General features: G+C 43.9%; 1 long non-coding RNA gene across 2 annotated transcripts in view; it reads right to left on the bottom strand.

The window, feature by feature from the left end:
* LOC117364687 overlaps positions 1-16,546 on the bottom strand; it is a 238,090-nt gene that overhangs the window by 94,434 nt on the left and 127,110 nt on the right. For both annotated transcript variants that reach the window (XR_004540298.1, XR_004540297.1), the window contains exon 2: positions 4,804-4,988. This is a non-coding gene — a long non-coding RNA (uncharacterized LOC117364687). The remainder of the gene's footprint in view (positions 1-4,803; positions 4,989-16,546) is intronic.

Here is a 16,546-nt window from a genome sequence, read left to right as displayed (position 1 = left end):
GCCCTGCTCCGCCCTCCCCCAGACCAGCGAGGGACCCGATTTCTCCCCCTGCAGCAGCGGACTTTTGTCTCTTCCAGAGCCCAGCAGAGGAGAGGAAGCGTGGGAGCCCTGCTCCGCCCCTCCCCCGACCAGCAAAAGACCCGATTTCACCCCCTGCAGCAGCGGACTTTTGTCTCTTCCAGAACCCAGCAGAGGAGAGGAAGCGTGGGAGCCCTGCTCCGCCCCTCCCCCGACCAGCAAAAGACCCGATTTCACCCCCTGCAGCAGCGGACTTTTGTCTCTTCCAGAGCCCAGCAGAGGAGAGGAAGCGTGGGAGCCCTGCTCCGCCCCTCCCCCGACCAGCAAAAGACCCGATTTCACCCCCTGCAGCAGCGGACTTTTGTCTCTTCCAGAGCCCAGCAGAGGAGAGGAAGCGTGGGAGCCCTGCTCCGCCCCCCTCCCCGACCAGCAAAAAACCCGATATCACCCCCTGCAGCAGCGGACTTTTGCTTCTTCCAGAGCCCAGCAGAGGAGAGGAAGCGTGGGAGCCCTGCTCCGCCCTCCCCCAGACCAGCGAGGGACCCGATTTCACCCCCTGCAGCAGCGGACTTTTGTCTCTTCCAGAGCCCAGCAGAGGAGAGGAAGCGTGGGAGCCCTGCTCCGCCCCTCCCCCGACCAGCAAAAGACCCGATTTCCCCTGCAGCAGCGGACTTTTGTTCCTTCCAGAGCCCAGCAGAGGAGAGGAAGCGTGGGAGCCCTGCTCCGCCCTCCCCCCGACCAGTGAGGGACCCAATTCCACCCCCGCAGCGCTGTCATTAGTTTTTAGAGTCCAGCCACGCCGCCCCTCTCCCCAATCTACGAGGGACCAGACTCATCATACGCCACCACAAGTTAGAGTCTAAACACATAGGCGATTACCTTCACCAGAGAGGAGAGCGATCAGAAACTCCCTCCTCTTCAGAAATCCCTCTCATAAACTCTAACACCATTGCCTCAACTCTATCCAAAGAGTTACTAGGTCCAAAGAATCTTCCACCACACAAACAAAATGGAAAATCACGCCTACAAAATCACACTTGCACTCCTAATACTCTCACTACTCACTTCAAACTGGCAAACCACAGGATATCACCTATCACCCATCCCAATTCTGACATCAACCTCCAGACAACCACATCCACCCAGAAAAATCCACACCACCAGAACCCTAACATCCTGCCCACTGACCAGCCTAGACCACAGTCCCACGATCTGGGGAAAACGACCTCCACCAAAACATAAGACCACCACGCAAAAACAACAAGCACCAGCAAATAACATCCTCTACCTCAATCGCAACCTTAACTCCAACACAAAATACACCTCGCTAACCTGTGCCTACATGAACATAAGATCAATAAACCCAAAAGCAAATCTAATCAAAGACTGGATAATCAAAGAACAACTAAACTGTCTCTTCCTAGCCGAAACCTGGCTAACATCCAACACGGACCCATGCATAACCGAATTCTGCCCCATAGGTTACAAAGTAGAAATGGTATGTCGAGAAAACAAACGAGGGGGTGGCCTAGCGATTCTAGTAAAAAAAATCTCAACATAAAAGTGCTACACAAACAATCGACCCCTCACTTAGACCTCCTTGCATGCCAACTATCCGACAACACACTCACAGGCACCTTGAACTGTCTACTATGCTACATCACTCCAGGAAAATGGAACACCTCAAAACATGATCTTGAAGAATTCATATTCCAGAACTCTCTATCCTCCTCATACAACTTGCTCCTAGGAGACATTAATCTCCACCTCGAAGACCACACATCCAAACAAGCAAACGAAATACTCTCATACCTCGACGCCCTATCCTACCAGGTCCTCAATCAGGAACCCACGCACAATAAAGGCCACCAACTTGACATTGCAGCATTCACACCTCATAACCTACACTCCCCAAATATTCACATCACCAATGGTACATGGCATCCCTCTCTTTGGTCAGACCACCACAAATACACCTTCACTATCAACTGGCTTCAAAATAACATAAAATCTATGCCCCAAAAAACAACCTTCAAATCTAGACAGAAAATTGAACCAGCCACATTCTGGGACAAAGTGGACCCTGCACTTGACCCCATAGACCCTTCAGACTTCACAAAACACTGGCGCACCCTAAGTGAAACAACCTTGAATGAGCTAGCCCCAGAAAAAACCAAACACAGAATCTGCAGACCATCAGACAAGTGGTTCGACTCAGAATTCCACCTACTAAAAAGGCATTGCAGACAACTTGAAAGATCTTGGAGAAAAAAGAGAAATGACCAAACCAAATCCGCTTGGAGAACCCAAATCAAACTATATAACAACAAACTTAAGGAAAAGCGCAAAACATACTACACTAAACTAATTGGCACAAACAACCCCGATACAAAAACACTCTTCAACTTAGTAAAAAAACTTACAGACACAAACCCATACCTTGCCACTCAAGGCAACAAAACTCCAACAGCTTCCCAACTAGCTGACCATTTCAAACTCAAGATCATCAAAATCAGAACTACCTTCAACAACTCAACTACCATACTCAACGAGTTAATAACTACCCCCACAACAGAAGAAGCCATAACAGCAGACAGAACATGGGCCACCTTCCCAACTCTACAATGGCCTGAACTGAACCGACTATATAAAAAATACAGCCACACCTCATGCGACTTAAACTACTGCCCATCGTATCTACTCACAAATGCCTCCCCTAAATTCAAAACCAGCCTCATGCAGTGGATACAAAGCACTCTCATAGAAGGCCAATTCCCACAAGATCTAGGAGAGATCATAATCACACCCATACTGAAAGACCAAAAAGGTCCTGTAGACACACCTACCAACTATAGACCGATCGCTTCGATCCCACTCTATGTCAAGCTGATTGAAGGACTTGTGGCTCAATACCTCTCTAACTACTTAGCTGACCACAATATACTTCACTCATCCCAATCAGGATTTAGATCTTACCACAGCACGGAAACACTACTAGCAACACTACTGGACATAGCCCGACAACACCTCAGTAAAGGTCACAGGATCCTAATTATCCAACTAGATCTCTCCGCAGCCTTTGACCTAGTTGATCATACCATACTAATCCAGATACTTGATGCAATAGGGATCTCAGGGGTGGTATACAACTGGTTCCAAGGATACCTTAAAACAAGAGCTTACGGATAAACGATACGAAATCCAACACATGGTCTAATCCATGTGGAGTCCCTCAGGGATCTCCACTTTCACCCATTCTATTCAAACTCTACATCTCTTCCCTTGGCACCACTCTAGACAACCTAAATGTAACATCCTTCAGTTATGCAGACGACATAACTATCCTCCTCCCCTTCGAAACCCAAGACAACTCCGCAACTGGACACTTGGAAACAATACTGGACGAAGTAGAAAAATGGATGACAAACCACAAATTAAAACTAAACTCGGACAAAACCAAATTCTTAATGCTTGAAACGGACAAAATCCCATCCATAACAGACCTGGAAATTAAAACTATCAAATACCCAATCCAGACCTCCCTCAAAATCCTGGGAGTGATGATAGATAGATGCTGCACTATGCAGACTCAAATAAACAAAACTACCCAAAAAGCATTCTTTACAATGCGCAACTTAAGAAAAATAAGAAAATTCTTCGACAAAGAACACTACAGGATCATTGTTCAATCCCTGGTACTAGGACTTGTGGACTACTGCAATATCCTATATCTACCATGTCCTACAAAAATGATCAAAAAACTACAGACCATTCAGAACACAGCTCTCAGACTAATCTATTCCCTCGGAAAATATGACCACATAACTAACGCCTACCTAGACTCACATTGGCTACCGATTAGAGCCAGAATCCAATTCAAACTATACTGTCTAATCTTCAAAGTACTCAACGGTACAGCACCTGCCTATCTAATCGATCGTCTAAACCGTAACCTTCCACCCAGAATAAGAAGATCACTGACACCATTCTCATACCCACCACTCAACGGCACTCATCGCAAAAAGCTTTATGATAACCTCATAGCAACACATGCAGCAAAACTCGAACCCTCCATAACCAGATTGTTAACCTCAACATCTGACTTCAAAGCATTCCGTAAAGAAATCAAAACGCTACTTTTCAAAAAGCATATTCAAAACACCTAATCTCACTCTCCTCTTCCACGTACACCGACCAGGTTTACCCACTCCCTGGCACCATACCCTCAACCGACCAAAAAAAAAAAAAAAAAATTAAAAATTAAACCCAATTCCTCCTACCGAATCATATTACCTACCAACGCCTGGAAAAGATTTGATATGTAATGTAATATAACTGCTTTCATCCAATGTTACTAAGACTATACTCATTCTGTTACTAAGTCTTACCCTAAATGTCATGTACCCTCCTGGAAATGTCCAGCTTCTTCTTATGTAATCCGCTTTGAACCGCAAGGCACAAGCGGAATAGAAATCACTAATGTAATGTAATGTAATGTAATAAGCATTCTGCCCACATCGGTGTCAGCTCCCTTTGATGTCACTTCCTAGACGTTGTCCCGGAAGTGATGTCAGAGAGAGTGCCAAAAAGGTACAGGGCACATGCAGCAAGGAGAGGAGTAGGGTGCTTGAGAACGAGCGGGGAGCAGAGAGGAGGTGGTGTGCTGCCACACCCTTAGGAAGACCGTGCCCAGGGTGGATCGCACTTCCCGCACTACGCCACTGCTTGTGAAAACCAAAAAGAAAAGAATGAAGATCATTCTATGGCAAGCCTTCTAATACAAACCTTCAGTGTTTCTGAGCTCCTCTACAAGGAACTGGGCCTCTTCCTGGATGCGCTCCTCAATGCTTCTCTTCCCCATCCCAAAATTCTTCAAAGTCATGATGGTAAATCATCGGAGTTGCTTCCAGCGTTCTCCATTGCTGCTTATGATCCCTTAGGAGAGTGAATAATCAGTACTGGAGTCTTTTCTGGGTGATTTAAAAAAAAAAAATTAGATCTGTACATTGATTAATTGCAATTAAAATTTACATCATTAAAAAAAAAAAGTAGGAATAAAAGTAAAATAAAATAACATTCAATACAAGAGGGACAAGGGAAGAACTCCAATTTATGATAGGAAAGAAAGGGGAAGGGAAACACATTTGGGGCTGGGGACAGTCAGATTTTCTTTTATACTCGTACAGTAGCAAATATAGGCAGCAGAAGTAAATTCTCAGAACCGATATGCTTTAATTACTAAAATGAAAATAAATAATTTTTCTTACCTTTGTTGCCTGGTGATTTTAAAGACGGAACCAAATGATTAGAAAAATAAAATCATGTCTAAGTCATTAACCCCCTTTTTACAAACGCATAGCACGGGTTTTAGCGCTGACAGCGGCAGTAACTGCTCCAACGCTCATATGAGCATTGGAGCAGTTACCACCGCTGCTAGTGCTAAAACCAATTCTATGAGTTTGTAAAAGAGGGGTAAGTTAAATTTTAGTAATTAAAACATGTTGGTTCTGAGAATTTACTTCTGCTGTCTATATTTTCCAGTGTACGAATCTTGAAGGAAATGTGAGGTTGGAACACTTTATACGATTAAAAATCTTAATCGCGATTAATCATGATTAATCGATGTACAGCCTTAAAAAAAAAAAAAAAACTATTATCATGCTTATTTACTGAATAACACTGTGACTGAGGGCATGTAGTCCATAGAAGATGCATCAAAGACCCAAGAACAATAGGCAACAACAACAACAAAAAAATACACTCATGTTCATGAAGAAGAGACAAATTCATATGAATAAAACAAAGCAAGGAAAAGGTAAATTACATCCTTTGGAGGAAATCTGGGAAAGGGATAGTGGGAAATGGGTTCTGCTGAGACCAGCTACAACTTTTAGGCATTAGTAAAGACCAGAGGAACTCAAATCTAGGGATCTAGGAAGTTTGGCAGATTACATCCAATCTGTTTATAGCAAGAAATAAACAAACCTCGTAGTAGTATTGTCCATGATTGCTTATGGTTTCAATTCTTAACAGGGCATTTGACTTCCTGGGAGAGCATGACGTATCATGGTCAAATGGCCAATGATGGAAAACATTGCCTGTGATGACAAAGGAACCAGGCTAGCATTTGTGATTTCTATGGGACTTAAAGCTACTTTCAGCTGTCAACTAAATTTTATCATTTTTATAAATTCTCATTGCAAATGTTTTCTCTTTCCGATACTATAGTCAACTAATGACATATCTAAATGTGTCACTATCAGGCCTATAGGTAATGGTAAGGATGTTCTTTATATGCCTTTTAGGGGTAGAATTTCTCTGTAAGCAGCATGAATTCCCTAGAAATTTCTAGATGGTCCCCCTTGTGGTATGTGCCTAGGGAGGAGCTAGGTGAGTTTCTTCAGTTTTATTTAAGGTCCCAATAGTTAGAAGTCTCAAGTCTTGTGCAGGATGGGCCTCTTCTGATTAATCCAGAGGGTCAAAGAAAAAAAAAGGTTTCTTGCTCAAGAGAAAAGGTTACTGAAGCTGGCTTGTGTTTTGATATTTTTCTGCCACCCCAGCAACAAGAGTAGCCAGCAATCTAGTGCCTCGCTGGAGTTGAGTCCTGAAGAACCACCCAGATCTCAGGACAGAGTGAAAGGAGAAGGACCTCTAGGAAAGAAGGGTGACAAAACCAAAATCTGGTACCAAGATGTAGGCACCAGAGTGGGGCATGCTGAGTGCCAATTTTATAATGGCACTTAGGCACATCTAAGCCATTATAGAATATTAGCACAAAGCTGTACTGTTGCACCAAAATTTATGCACAATCACTTAATGACAGATCAATGGCTGGTGAAAGTAGGTATATCTAAGTGCATCATGCAACACACTCAACCAATTGTATTCTGAAAATTGTAAGAATAGCTTTACTGGATCAGACCAATATCCATCTAGCCTAGTATCCTGTCTTCATGGAGGCCAATTCAAGTCACAAGTTCGTTAAATAGCACCGGTTCTTTTACAGATCTTTGTGGCACTCCACTATTTACCCTTCTCCATTGAGAAAAATGGCCATTTCACCCTACCCTCTGTTTTCTGTCCAATAACCAAGTCTTAATTTACAACTGAACATTGCTTTCTATCCCATGACTCTTTAATTTTCTCAAGAGCCTCTCATGAAGAACTTTGTCAAAAGCTTTCTGAAAATCTAGATACACTACATCAACCTGCTCACTTTTATCCACATGTTTATTCAAACTGAAGAGGGGTGCCTGGGCAGTGAAAGAGAGGTGTTTGGCCAGTGGGCCTCATTAAAAGCCAGTGGGCCTCATTAAAAGCTGTCACTATCTACAAATGCAAATTAAAAGACATCCCCCATCTGTCCGATCATTAAACAGTCTATGGAACTTTAGGAAGACCTTGAAAACCTTCCTCTTTACAAACCCAGCTCCTTAGCTTACGTCTGCATCCCTGACTGACCTTTACATCGGACCAAAAACCCACCATACTTCAATGACGCACAAACCTACAAAGCCATTTTACCTTATGTTAGGCAATGCCCATACGGAAAATGATGTAATTTAAACCACCATAGGCTATGTCTTTTCAGAAAATGCTGCAATTTTAAAACACCTCGTGTCCACTAAGTCTAAATTTCCAAATCTGTATGTTATGACTATACTGTAAAAGCTGAAATTTATACCTCTATGTACAACAAATTTATTTTTCCCACCAAAGTTTGTACTCTTGTAACCCGTTCTGGGCTCCTTTGGGAGAACGGGCTAAATAAATAATGATTCAGAGCAGATATTCAATGGCATTGTCTGGTTAAGTGCCACTGAATATTGCCACTTTGGTGGCTCTGAGTGATTTACATGAGCAAGAGCCTCTTCTGCCCGCTTATAATATTGGCCCGCTTTGAATATTGGCCCGCTTATAATCAGGGGGACTTCCAGGAATGAAACCACTGCCCCTATTCCATTCAGTAAGACATGGGTGATGTTTACCTAGGAAATAGACATAAGAGAAAATTGAGAAACCTAACTGCAAAATTGCAATTACTTCCTCACTGCCTAGGCAGGATGGAGTAGGCAGGGCTTGAGAATCCCCTCCAGCAAATGTAGGGCTCACCATCACTGTGGGGAGTTTGAGGGATGAGGGAGAAGACCTGAGAGGTGATGTGAAAAAACTACTTAGACTAAGGGCACCATCAGTGAGAAACTTTGGGAAAGTTAGGTTCATATAGGTAACTAGATTTAAAGTTTTCTAATAGCTTAAAACATTTTTAACTCTTATAGTCAATAAGGTATCAAGCAAATAATTTTTTTTTTTTAGTTCAAATGTTTTATTGATTTTATAGAAAAGGTAAACAAAAAGGTACACAAATGGTAACTAAGACATGATCCAATCCATTTGCATGAACTGTAATAATAAAACACATGTATAGGTCATTAATCTTGCAACAATACAACCAATTGACCAATGTCAAATTTGTGTGACCAAACCAGCACAAAATCTATCAGCAGCATGTATGCATGCAAAGCATGAAGGGGAGTTCCCAATGAGCACTACAAAAAGGCAATGTCTAATCTATGGAGAGATATATCAGTACATGATATGAAATTTGAAATGTCAATGATCCAGGACACAGTAGGATTCAACAGGACTCCATACTCAGCTATAACACTTTCAAATTTGATAGTTGTACATACTGTATTCCACCATACAATGAATTCCACTTTAGACAAATCTTTCCAACAGTGTAAAATATTTTTGAGTGCCAAAAATGATAATATATTAAGCAACAAGCACTATGTTCCGATAAAGAATGTGAAAGACCATGATGTCCAAGAATAATAATCTTAAAATGTAGGGGTTCTTATACAGTATAATCTCGTTATAACGGACATCAAGGGACCTGGAAAATTGGTCCATTATATCCAGAGTTGCATTTTTTTAAAAAATTATTATTTATTTATACAGTTTTATAAAATTTTTCCAAGCATAAACATCTTGAACAGAAAAGTACGATCAAGACACTTCTATTTTAAATTAATTTTCAATTCTGAAAAGTAATTCACTCAAATTATTATAGGAAAAAAAGAAAAAATTCTGCTTCCCTTGGTCACACACCAGTCCTCTAAATTAAATTAGATCCAAGATTTAAAGAGTATCTTAATTAAATGCAAACAAATATAAAGAAGCACTTTAACTATTACTAAAACAGAGAATTAATTTCCAATAGGAGCTGTTGTTACTTCATTCTCAAGGCGTTTCATTGAGATAAATCTTATCAAATGAGATGTATCTAGAAATATTTCAATGAACGATATCTAACGAAACATTTACATGGGTATCTTAAGAAGAAAAACCCCCCAATTTGAGTCACTCCAGGCTTCAGATTCAGGAATTCTCTTCTTTGTTTTTGAGTCTCTCTTGAGACATCTGGAAAAATTTGAATATGGAAACCCAAGAAATCCTTGGATCTATTCTTGAAGTAAAGATTTAGGGCCTGATTCTCTAAAAGTGCGTCCCGATTTTAGGCAGCTGTAGACGTCCTACAGCTGTCTAATCAGCCAATCGGGATGCACGTTTTTTTTTTAAAAAAATGCTCCCCAGGCAGGCCGCCTATATTGAAGGCGAGGCCCGCAAGACACCTAGGCCCTGATTCTGTATAGAACGCCCGGGAGAGGCGTCCTATTCAGAATCGGCCTAAACTAGACACGGCCACTACACTTATCGCGGCAAGGGATCTCTCTGCCGCTATAAGTATAGCGGGCCGTGGCCCCCTGACCGATCGCTGGCAGGAGGGTGCCCAAACCTCCTGTCCGAAGACGCACCCCCCTCCCTGACACTACCGACCGCCCCCCCCCGACACTACCGACTGCCCCCCCCACCCCGACATTACCGATCGCTGGCAGGAGGGTGCCCAATCCCTCCTGCCCGAAGACGCACCCTCCCGACACTACCGACCGCCCCCCCCCCGACATTACCGATCCCCCCCCGACAATATCGGTCGCTGGCAGGAGGGTGCCCAATCCCTCCTGCCTGAAGACGCATCCCCCCCCCGGCGCTAACAACCCCCACTCCACCAAACCTGTTCTTACAGATGGGTCTTGCACGTCGAGCAAGCAGGCACGCCTCGTCGAAATGAGGTGGGCCCGCCCCTTCCCGGCCCATCCCGCCGAAGCCTAAGGCCTGATTGGCCCAGGCTCTAGAAGCCTGGACCAATCAGGCCTTAGGCATAGCGGGTCCGCCCATCCCCACTTAATCTAAGGCCTGATTGGGCACCCTCCTGCCAGCGACCGATATTGTCGGGGGGGGGGATCGGTAATGTCGGGGGGGGGGGTGGTCGGTAGTGTCGGGAGGGTGCGTCTTCGGGCAGGAGGGATTGGGCACCCTCCTGCCAGCGATCGGTAATGTCGGGGGTGGGGGGGGCGGTCGGTAGTGTCGGGGAGGGGGATGCGTCTTCGGGCAGGAGGTTTGGGCACCCTTCTGCCAGCGATCGGTCAGGGGGCCACAGCCCGCTATACTTATAGCGGCAGAGAGATCCCTTGCCGCGATAAGTATAGCGGCCGCGTCTACTTACAATGTAGATCAGCATTTTGCTGGCCTACATTTTTAAGCTTCTCATCTACTAGGGAGACGCGTAGGGCCACCTAGGTTCAGCCTAAGGCCCGCCTAAGGCCCTTAGACGAGCTTAGGCATCTTGCGGGTCTCCCTAGGCTCCCGGAAGCGCCTTCAGGCCTGCCTGGGGAGCATTTTTTTTTTAAAAACGTGCATCCCGATTGGCTGATTAGACAGCTGTAGGATGCCTACAGCTGCCTAAAATCGGGACGCACTTTTAGAGAATCAGGCCCTTAGGATCCAGTCCTTGTCTGGAGCCAAAGCCACAGTCAACAGGAAAGTGGCTGGTGTAGCCACTTCTGTCTGATTGTTCTAATATAGCGGAAATATCCAATGGATGTTCCTGAGGTTCTTCGACTTTTTCTTTTTGAAGAGTTTGAGCTTTAACAGGAAGGTAATAAGCCCTTGTAAGGGGAGGTAGAGAATTTTCAGGTATCTTAAGAATCTCCATAAAATATCATTTTATCATATCTCGAGGGGAAACTGATAATATTTTAGGAAAATTTACAATCCGCAGGTTATTAGCCCGAGTATTGTTCTCCAAAGCTTCCAATTTCTTCCTCATAATTGTGTTATCTTTAACCAGTTGATCTTGATTTTGTGTAACAGTTATTAATTCTTTATTGGTTTCCTGTTTTAATAAAGATACATCTTGTTTTAAAGAGTTAATTTCTTCTTTCTGAACTTTTATTTCTGTATCCAGATTTTTTATTTGAGGATTTAAAGTATTGCCCAAATTGACTATAAAATCCCAAAGAGCTTCTAATGTGACTTGTGGGGGTTTAGCCACTGAAAATAATTGTGTTTGTGTAGTTAGAGTCTGTTCTTGAAGCTGGTTTACCTCAATGAACGAACAAGATTGAGGACTTATGTGAATGAAAATGCTTGCAAATTTAGAATATACTCTAAAGCTCTCAGAGACCTGTGTTTTTCAAACATAGAAACATAGAAATTGACGGCAGAAAAGGGCTATAGCCCATCGAGTCTGCCCATACCAATGACCCACTCCCTGATTCTTACTCTCCTAGAGATCCCACTGAATATCCCATTTTCTCTTGAAATCTAACACGCTGCTGGCCTCAATCACCCTCTGAGGCAGCTCGTTCCAATGATCTACCACCCTTTCAGTGAAGAAGTACTTCCTCGCATCACCCTGAAATTTCCCTCCCCTGATTTTCAGCGAGTGTCCTCTGGTTACTGAGGGCCCTGTAAGACTGAAGATATCATCTTTCACCTCTATACGCCCAGTAATATACTTAAAGGTCTCAATCATGTCCCCTCTCTCTCTCCGCTCCTCCAGTGAGTACATCCTCAGTTTTTTCAACCTTTCTTCATACGTGAGTTCCCTGAGCCCCAAAACCATCCTGGTAGCCATTCCTGAACCGACTCAATTCTCAACACATCTTTTCGGTAGTGTGGTCTCCAGTATTGAACACAATACTCGAGATGAGGTCTCACCATGGATCTGTACAGCGGCATTATGACTTCAGGTTTTCTGCTGACAAAACCCCTACGGATACAGCCCATCATTTGTCTTGCCTTGGACGATGCCTTCTCTACTTGATTGGCAGCCTTCATATCGTCGCTAATGATCACTCCTAAATCACGTTCCACCGTGGTCCTGGACAAGGTTTCACCATTTAGTGTGTAAGTTCTGTGTGGATTTTTTGTGCCTAGGTGCATTACTTTACATTTTTTAGCATTGAAGCCCAGCTGCCAAGTTGATGACCACTGTTCAAGCTGTCTTAGGTCCTGCGTCATAAAGTCAGGCACACTGCTTTTGCCAACTATGTTGCATAGTTTGGCATCGTCGGCAAACAGTGATACTTTTCCTCTAAGTCCTTGGGTCAAATCTCCTATGAATAAATTGAATAGAATCGGCCCTAAGACGGAGCCCTGAGGTACTCCACTCATCACTGCTGACGTTTTGGAGGGGGTACCGTTTACCATCACCCTTTGAAGCCTACCATCTAGCCAATCCCTTACCCATGTTGTGAATGTATCCCCTAATCCCATCGATTTTAGTTTGTTCAACAGCCTGCGGTGTGGAACGCTATCAAAAGCTTTGCTAAAGTCCAAGTATATCACGTCAAGGGACTCACCGGCATCCAGATGACTGGTCACCCAATCAAAGAAGTCAATCAGATTAGATTGGCAGGACCTTCCCCTGGTGAATCCGTGTTGATGTGGATCACGTAGATTTTCTTCATCTAGAATTTTGTCAAGTTCCTGTTTGATCAGTGTTTCCATGAATTTGCACACTATGGATGTAAGACTCACCGGTCTGTAATTTCCTGTCTCCGTTCTGCAGCCCTTTTTGTGGAGTGGAATTACGTTAGCTGTTTTCCAGTCTAGGGGTACTATTCCCGTGCGCATGGAAAGATTGAAGAGTACGGATAGTGGTTCAGCCAGAACTTCACTCAGCTCTCTGAGTACCCTGGGGTGTAGATTGTCTGGCCCCATAGCTTTGTCTACTTTGAGTCTTGAAAGTTCGTGGTAGACATTACTAGGTGTAAACTCGTAGTCACGAAACAGGTCATTTTGGCTGTTTCTTATTTGTAGTTGCGGACCATCTCCCGGTGCTTCACAGGTGAATACTGAGCAGAAGTATTCGTTTAGCAGTTCTGCTTTGGTAGTATCAGATTCTGCGTAGTTTCCATCTGATTTCTTAAGGCGTTCTATTCCATTTTTGTTTCTCTTCCTGTCGCTAATGTACCTGAAGAAGGATTTGTCCCCTTTTTTAATGTTCCGTGCTAGATCTTCCTCTGTTTGAAGTTTGGCTTCCCTGACTGCCTTTTTGACAGCCTTAGATCTGGCCTGATATTCTTCTTTTGCCTCCCTTTTCCCAAGATGTTTGTAGGTAATAAATGTTTCTTTTTTCATTTTAATGAGGTCAGAAATTTCCTTGTTGAACCATTGTGGTTTTTTGTTTCTCCGGCGTTTGCTTACTGTTTTTACGTAGCGGCTAGATGCTTCGTTCAGGATGGATTTTAGGTTTGACCACATAGTTTCCGGATTGTCAGTTTCTGCATGGTTTTGCAGCTCTTGATGGACAAAGTCTCTCATGTGGTCGAAATCTGCCTCCCTAAAGTTGAGGACCCTCGTTGCTGTGTTTGATTTAGAGAAGCCTTTTCTGAGGTTGAGCCATACCATGTTGTGGTCGCTGGAGGCCAGCGTGTCTCCCACTGATACTTCCGAGACACTGTCTCCATTTGTGAGTACCAGATCCAGTATTGCTTTTTCCCTGGTGGGCTCTAATACCATTTGTTTTAGTTGTGCACCCTTAATGGAGGTTATTATTCTCTTGCTACCGCTCGTAGTTGCTGAGAGGGTGTTCCAGTCTGCATCTGGCATGTTGAAGTCGCCTAACAGTACTGTGTCACCACGCAAAGTGATGTTCTCTATGTCCTCAATCAATTCTTTGTCTTCGTCTTCCTTTTGTCTCGGAGGCCTGTATACCACACCGAGGTAAAGGCATTTTTCGTTCCCTCTGGCCAGGTTTACCCAAAGTGATTCCCCTGTGTATCTAACCTCTGTGATCCTGGTAGTTTTGATATTATCCTTAGTGTATAGTGCTACCCCCCCTCCTAATTTGCCCTCTCTGTCCCTTCGAAGTAGATTGTAGCCTGGTATAACCATATCCCACCCATGCGAGTCTGTGAACCAGGTCTCGGATATCGCTACTATGTCAAGGTCTGCATTCCTTATTTCTGTTTCTAGTTCCAGGATTTTGTTGCCCAAGCTGTGTGCATTAACATACATTACTCTCCAAATTTGTGATGATATGCCTATCCCCGTTAGTGTACTTGCCTTAGGCTCAGAATTGTGTATACTATGGGTACTTACCTTAGGCTCAGAAGTGTGGGTTTTACTTGCTACACCAGGATGGATCCTTACTGCTCTGGTATGTATGTGTGAACCCTCCCCCAACTTACCTAGTTTAAAGCCTTCCGAAGTAGATGTGCTAGTCGATGTCCAAAAACTTTCTTGCCTCTCTTTGTTAGGTGAAGTCCATCAGGTCCCTGTAGTCCTTGTAGTGCTGCTCCGTGGTCTAGGAATCCAAAGTTCGTCTCTAAACACCATTCGCGAAGCCACTCGTTGGTCCTATGGATGCGCTCTTCCCTGTCTCTGCCTTTGTCTCTTACCGGGAGGATTGATGAGAAGACCACCTGTGCTCCTGCCTGCTTTAGCTTCCTTCCCAGGGCCTCGAAGTCTTTAGGGATGCTGTCTGATGTGCTTCTGGCAGTATCGTTGGTACCTACATGAATGAGAAACATAGGGAAATGGTCAGTAGGTTTTAGAAGTTTGTCTATACTGTTGGTGATGTCGCGGATCCTGGCTCCAGGGAGACAGCAGACCTCCCTCGACTGCAAATCTGGTCTGCAAATTGGTCCTTCGGTGCCTCTTAGCATGGAGTCTCCGATGACCACCACTCTGCGCTCCTTCCGAGGGGGGGTAGATCGAGCAGCGGGAACCGCAGCTGGTATTCTGTGTTCGGAATCCTCCTCTGCTTCATCCTCGTCAGTTCCTTCTTGAAGGACGTGAAATCTGTTTTTCAGGGAAAGTCGTGGCGTTGGTGTTGAACTGCCCTGTTGGAGAGAAAAAGAAGAAGAAGGTGAGAATGGGGGGGGATTTCTTTGCTTGCCAGTAGAAGAGGTTACCAGCTGCCAGGGACCGGAATCTCCAATCATTTCCTGTATTCCAAATGTTGTGTTTAGTGCTGTAGGTTTGGGTATGTCGAGAATGGACCTGTCGTGGGTTCTCTCTGTGATGTGTGACAGTTCCAGGATAGCGTCGTCGATGAAGGCCTCGTCATCCCTTATGCTCCTCAGGCGCTTTACCTCCTCCCTGAGGCTCAGTAGTTCCTGCAGGGTATCTTCGCCTAAGTTTCCTAGCTCCTCTGTCTGCGTAGAGACTGTAGTGCACTTAGAGAGGGGGGGGGGAGGTCTCGGTCTGCACTGAGACCTCTGCCCTCTGAACCATGTTGCCCTCTGCCTTCTGTGTACAGACCTCGAGCATCCTCTGTGTCCCTCCGGATGCTGGAGTGTCGATCTTGATCGTAGCTTTGGTACTCCGTGTCCTCCCTGCCATTTCCAAGTTAGAGCAATTTAGTTCTGTAAAGAGAAAGAGCGAGACTTTAGAGAGTATGTAAGGAGAAAGAAGAAGATAGAGATATTGAAGATATCAGGAAATTTTTATTTTTTTTTTTTTTGAGTGTAAGAGAGTGTATGGGTGTGAGAAGAAAGGATTAACTATCTGGCTGAGAGTGTAAGAAGGTGTATGGGTGTGAGAAGAGAGGAGGAAGAGTGTGATTGATCGAAGAGTTTAGATTAGGCTCTTCTCAAGGCCCTTCAAGCACGTAAGTGTTTGAGGCAAACTTCTACAGGTATATGGTTTCTTTCATCGAGCAATCGTATTAGTGTATGTAAGCAAAAAATGGTGCTACAAGTCCTTGTAAAGTGCTACATGCAATAAATAAAAAATAAATAAGTGTTAAAATTCTCGCACTTATCTTTTAAGTAACTTGTGACCAAAATCGTTGCTGTATGGCTAAACGCCCTACGGGACTCGTTTCACCACGAAATGGGCTTCATCAGGGGTCTTGGAATAATTAGCTATAAGAAACAACAATAAATAAAGTTATAAAACGTGAGTATATATAATAGTGCAAGTGATCATTCTAAGATTAAACAGGACGTACTTACTGTGTAACTTAGCTTTAGTTAACACACGAAAAAATGGCGCTGGCAGGTTTTGAATGCCGTGCTTGCGCATTTATTCTATTTTTTATGACGTCATCTTGACTACTGCGCATGTGCTAAACTAGAAGATTAAAATAATAGGACATAAATATTTACCAAAATGAACATTTAAAGAAAGACATTGAATTTGAAACAATCTGAAATAATCAGAAAAAAGA

This window comes from Geotrypetes seraphini, chromosome 8 (assembly GCF_902459505.1).
Source record: "Geotrypetes seraphini chromosome 8, aGeoSer1.1, whole genome shotgun sequence".
Lineage (NCBI taxonomy): Eukaryota > Metazoa > Chordata > Amphibia > Gymnophiona > Dermophiidae > Geotrypetes > Geotrypetes seraphini.
The sequence above is the reverse complement of the archived record's forward strand: the minus strand, read 5'-3'. Positions and strand labels throughout refer to the sequence as shown.